Source organism: Scyliorhinus canicula, chromosome 11 (assembly GCF_902713615.1).
Source record: "Scyliorhinus canicula chromosome 11, sScyCan1.1, whole genome shotgun sequence".
NCBI classification, from domain to species: Eukaryota; Metazoa; Chordata; class Chondrichthyes; order Carcharhiniformes; family Scyliorhinidae; genus Scyliorhinus; species Scyliorhinus canicula.
Window position 1 is genome coordinate 1,090,289 of NC_052156.1, and position 6,357 is coordinate 1,096,645.

The following is a 6,357-nucleotide window of genomic DNA, read 5'->3' on the forward strand; positions in this document are numbered from 1 at the left end:
CTCAGATAATGAAGCCGTCCATGTCCAAATGTAGCAAAACCTGGGCAATATCCAGGCTTGGGCTGACAAGTGGCAAGTTACATTTGTGCCACACAAGTGCCAAGCAATGACCATCTCCTATAAGAGAGGATCTAATCACCATCCCTTGACATTCAATGGCATTATCATCACTGAAACCCCCACAATCAACATCGGGGGGGGGGGGGGGGGGGGCTGGTTGGGTTATCATTGATCAGACACAGAACTGGATTAGCCACATTAAAACTGTGGCGACCAAAGCAAGTCAAAGGCTAGGAATGCTACGGCGAGTAACTCACCTCCCTCCCCCCCCCCTCCCTCACCAAGTAACTCACCAAGACTCCTTAGACAACACCTTCCAAACCCACAACCACCACCATCTAGAAGGACAAGAGCAGCAGATACCTGGAAAACCCACCACCTGGAGGTTCCCCTCCAAGTCACTCACCACCCTGACTTGGAAATATGTCACCATTCCTTCACTGTCACTGGGTCAAAATCCTGGAACTCCCTGCCTAACAGCACAGTAGGTGTACCTACATCTCAGGGACTGCAGTGGTTCAAGAAGGCAGCTCACCACCACCTTCTGAAGGGCAATTAGGGATGGGGGCAATAAATGCTGGCCTAACAAGCGACACCCACATCCCATAAATTAATAAAATAAGGCAGCAAAGATGGCTGATGGTACGTTGGCCTTCATGGCGAGAGTATTGGAGTACAGGAGCAGGGATGTCTTACTGCAATTACACAGGACCCTGGTGAGGCCACACCTGGAATATTGTGCGCAGTTTCACTCCCCTTATCCGACGAAGGATGTTCTTGCTGTAGAGAGTGCGCAGCAAAGGTTTACCAGACTGATTCTGGGATGGCGGAACTGACATATGAGGAACGATCAGGTTGGTTAAGATTGTAATCGCTGGAGTTCAGAAGAATGAGGGGGATCTCATAAATCTATAAAATTCTAACAGACTAGACAGGATAGATGCAAGAAGGATGCTGCCACTGCTGCGGCTGTCCAGAATCAAGGATCACAGCCCCAGGATTTAAGGTAAACCATTCAGGACAGAGATGAAATGTCTTCACCCAGAGAGTGGCGAGTCTGTGGAATTCGTTACCACAGGAAGTAGTTGAGGCCAAATTACTGCATGTTTTCAAGAAGCAGTTAGATATAGCGCTTAGGGCGAAGAGGATAAAAGGATATGGAGGGAAAGCAGGATTAGGCTATTGAGTTGGATGATGAGCCATGATGATAATTAAAGGCACAGCAGGCTTGAAGGGCCGAATGGCCTCCCCCTGCTCCTATTATCTAGGTTTCTTTGTTCCTTAATAAAAATCAACCATTCGAAGATATAAACTGAATAGATCCAGCATCATTGCTCTGTTTGTGGAGTTCCAATCCATCCATCCTGTGGAGAAGTGTTTTGTAATTTCACATCTGAAATGTTTAGTTCGAAGTTTTAGACTCTGCCCTAGTCTCAGACTCTTGATGAGTGGAAATAATTTTCGTCTCAACCTGGTCCTCCAGAGATCCTGAAAACATCAATTTACTGTCTAAATCTCAGTGAAGAAAACTATCTCCTTATAAAGGAGTCCAGATATCATTCCGGCAAACCTGTCTGCACTCCCACTCTCCTACCTGCGATGTGATACCCAGTATCCAGGATTATTCGCAGTATTCCAGTATTTTTTATTCATTTATGGGATGCGGGTGTTGCTGGCTGGGTCAGTATTTCTTGCCCATCCCTAATTGCCCTTGAACTGTGTGTCTCACTCCGCCATTTCAGAGAGGGGCAGTTAAGATGGCCCAGATTGTAGGCCAGACTAGGTTAGGGACGGTAGATTCCCTTCCTGAACGGGCATTAGTGAATCAGATGGGGTTTTTTTTAATGACAATCGACAAGGGTTGCATGGTCACCCTTATTAAGACTAACTTTTAATTTACTTATTAATTGCTCCAGGCGGCCGTAGTGGGATTTGAACCCCTGTCCCCAGCACACGAGCCCAGATCCCTGGATTACTTGCCGAGTGATATTGCACTGTATTCTCTGGTGTTGTCTAACCAGGCTCAGTACAGATGATGTTTCTATTCTATTTCACGAGATAGAAAGGTCAGCATACCATGAAGCCTTCTAATTGGTTTTTGGACTAATCTACGATAGTTTAAGGATTTTATATCTAGACCCCAACACTCTCGAGACCTCTAATGATTCTAACTCTTTATCATGTTGAAACTCCTCATTTCCTTCAAGGTCAAAAGTGATTGACCTCATTCACCAATTTTGAAAACCATTTGCCACACTTCGCACATTCACTAAAGCTCTGCAACGTATTGTTCCATTTTACAATTCTGCTTAAGTTTCTGTGATTGGCAAATTTGGATAAACGTGCTTTTGTCATGTGGCCGATACTTGCTGCATACCAGTTACATTCTATCAATTAGTCGGTGTGTGTGGGACCCGTACCCCAGTGAGAGTCAGTGTGTGTGGGACCCGTACCCCAGTGAGAGTCAGTGTGTGTGGGACCCCTACCCCAGTGAGAGTCCGTGTGTGTGGGACCCGTACCCCAGTGAGAGTCTGTGTGTGGGACCCATACCCCAGTGAGAGTCAGAGTGTGTGGGACCCATACCCCAGTGAGAGTCAGTGTGTGTGGAACCCCTACCCCAGTGAGAGTCAGTGTGTGTGGGACCCGTACCCCAGTGAGAGTCAGTGTGTGTGGGACCCTTACCCCAGTGAGAGTCAGTGTGTGTGGGACCCGTACCCCAGTGAGAGTCAGTGTGTGTGGGTCTGTATCCCAGTGAGAGTCAGTGTGTGTGGGACCCTTACCCCAGTGAGAGTCAGTGTGTGTGGGGGTCCCGTACCCCAGTGAGAGTCAGTGTGTGTGGGGGTCCCGTACCCCAGTGAGAGTCATGTGTGTGGGACCCGTACCCCAGTGAGAGTCAGTGTGTGTGGGACCCGTACCCCAGTGAGAGTCAGGGTGTGTGGGACCCGTACCCCAGTGAGAGTCAGTGTGTGTGGGACCCGTACCCTAGTGAGAGTCAGTGTGTGCGGGACCCGTACCCCAGTGAGAGTCAGTGTGTGTGGGACCCGTACCCCAGTGAGAGTCAGTGTGTGTGGGACCCGTACCCCAGTGAGAGTCAGTGTGTGTGGGACCCGTACCCCAGTGAGAGTCAGTGTGTGTGGGGCCCGTACCCCAGTGAGAGTCAGTGTGTGTGGGACCCATACCCCAGTGAGAGTCAGTGTGTGTGGGACCCGTACCCCAGTGAGAGTCAGTGTGTGTGGGACCCGTACCCCAGTGAGAGTCAGTGTGTGTGGGACCCGTCCCCCAGTGAGAGTCAGTGTGTGTGGGACCCCTACCCCAGTGAGAGTCAGTGTGGTGGGACCCGTCCCCAGTGAGAGTCAGTGTGTGTGGGACCCCTACCCCAGTGAGAGTCAGTGTGTGTGGGACCCGTACCCCAGTGAGAGTCAGTGTGTGTGGGACCCGTACCCCAGTGAGAGTCAGTGTGTGTGGGACCCGTACCCCAGTGAGAGTCAGTGTGTGTGGGACCCGTACCCCAGTGAGAGTCAGTGTGTGTGGGACCCGTACCCCAGTGAGAGTCAGTGTGTGGGGACCCGTACCCCAGTGAGAGTCAGTGTGTGTGGGACCCGTACCCCAGTGAGAGTCAGTGTGTGTGGGACCCGTACCCCAGTGAGAGTCTGTGTGTGTGGGACCCGTACCCCAGTGAGAGTCAGTGTGTGTGGGACCCGTACCCCAGTGAGAGTCAGTGTGTGTGGGACCCGTACCCCAGTGAAGTCAGTGTGTGTGGGACCCATACCCCAGTGTGAGTCAGTGTGTGTGGGGCCCCAGTGAGAGTCAGTGTGTGTGGGACCCGTACCCCAGTGAGAGTCAGTGTGTGTGGGACCCGTACCCCAGTGAGAGTCAGTGTGTGTGTGGGGGACCCGTACCACAGCGAGAGTCCGTGTGTGTGGGACCTGTACCCCAGTGAGAGTCCGTGTGTGTGTGTGGGACCCGTACCCCAGTGAGAGTCAGTGTGTGTGGGACCCGTACCCCAGTGAGTGTCAGTGGGTGTGGGACCCGTACCCCAGTGAGAGTCAGTGTGTGTGGGTCTGTACCCCAGTGAGAGTCAGTGTGTGTGGGTCTGTACCCCAGTGAGAGTCAGTGTGTGTGGGACCCGTACCCCAGTGAGAGTCAGTGTGTGTGGGACCCGTACCCCAGTGAGAGTCAGTGTGTGTGGGACCCCAGTGAGAGTCAGTGTGTGTGGGACCCGTACCCCAGTGAGAGTCAGTGTGTGTGGGACCCGTACCCCAGTGAGAGTCAGTGTGTGTGGGACCCGTACCCCAGTGAGAGTCAGTGTGTGTGGGACCCCAGTGAGAGTCAGTGTGTGCGGGACCCGTACCCCAGTGAGAGTCAGTGGTGTGTGGGACCCGTACCCCAGTGAGAGTCAGTGTGTGTGGGACCCATACCCCAGTGAGAGTCAGTGTGTGTGGGACCCATACCCCAGTGAGAGTCAGTGTGTGTGTAGGACCCGTACCCCAGTGAGAGTCAGTGTGTGTGGGACCCGTACCCCAGTGAGAGTCAGTGTGTGTGGGACCCGTACCCCAGTGAGAGTCAGTGTGTGTGGGACCCGTACCCCAGTGAGAGTCAGTGTGTGTGGGACCCCAGTGAGAGTCAGTGTGTGCGGGACCCGTACCCCAGTGAGAGTCAGTGTGTGGGACCCGTACCCCAGTGAGAGTCAGTGTGTGTGGGACCCGTACCCCAGTGAGAGTCAGTGTGTGTGGGACCCGTACCCCAGTGAGAGTCAGTGTGTGGGACCCGTACCCCAGTGAGAGTCAGTGTGTGTGGGACCCGTACCCCAGTGAGAGTCAGTGTGTGTGGGACCCGTACCCCAGTGAGAGTCAGTGTGTGTGGGACCCGTACCCCAGTGAGAGTCAGTGTGTGTGGGACCCGTACCCCAGTGAGAGTCAGTGTGTGTGGGTCTGTACCCCAGTGAGAGTCAGTGTGTGTGGGACCCGTACCCCAGTGAGAGTCAGTGTGTGTGGGTCTGTACCCCAGTGAGAGTCAGTGTGTGTGGGACCCATACCCAGTGAGAGTCAGTGTGTGTGTGGGACCGTACCCCAGTGAGAGTCAGTGTGTGTGGGGGACCCGTACCCCAGTGAGAGTCAGTGTGTGTGGGACCCGTACCCCAGTGAGAGTCAGTGTGTGTGGGGTCTGTACCCCAATGAGAGTCAGTGTGTGTGGGACCCTGTACCCCAGTGAGCCGGTGGGTGGGGGGTCTCTGTCCCGAGGGGGGGTGGGGTCCCTGTCCCGAGGGGTGGGGGGGCGGCCCCACTCTCTCTCCCCCCCCCCCCTCTTTCCCGCGGTTCCGGGTCTCTTACCTCAGCCGCGGCTCCGCTCCCGGGCGGCGGACAACACGGCTGCCCCGCCCCCCGCCCTGCCCATTGTGGCCCCGCCTCCGACCCCGCCCCCTCCCGTCACCGCCCCCCGCCCATTCTGGCCCCGCCTCCGGCCCGCCTCCTCCCCGTCACACGGCCCCGCCCCTCCCGTCACCGCCCCCGCCATTCTGGCCCCGCCCTCTTCCCCGTCACCGGCCCCGCCCTCCTAACCGTCACCCGCCCCGCCCCCCTCCCCGCCCATTCTGGCCCCGCCTCCGGCCCCGCCCTCCTCCCCGTCACCGGCCCCGCCCCCTCCCGTCACCGCCCCCCGCCCATTCTGGCCCCGCCCTCTTCCCCGTCACCGGCCCCGCCCTCCTAACCGTCACCCGGCCCCGCCCCCCTCCCCGTCACCGCCATTCTGGCCCCGCCCCCCCCGGGTCACAAACCAGCCGCTGACAATCTGACACAAATTCACTTTATTACAAAACATTGATAAACATCGAGTGGCAACTCCCATAAACCCACCCAACCCCCACCCCAACCCCCCCCAACCCCCCCCAACACCCCTAAACCCCCCCACAACCCAAACCCCCCAAACCTCAACCCCCCCCCCACAACCCACCCACCCCCCCCCCAAACCTCAACCCCCCCACAACCCAAACCTCAAACCCCCCCACAACCCAAACCCCCCCCCAATCCCCCACCCCAAACCCCCACCTGAAAACCCCCCAAAAAATACAAAACACCCCGCAGCCCCCAAACTCCCCCCCCCACCCACCAAATACACCCCAGAACCTACGCCCCCCAACCCCTGCACCCCAAATGCAACCTCACGCCCAACACCCCCCACAGCTCAGTCAGCAACCCTCCCCCCAACACCCACCTCCCGCTCAGTCACTCCCCCCCCAAAAAAAACACCCGACCCCCCCAAAACCTGCCCCCCAAAAATACAACACACCCCAGAAGGTAG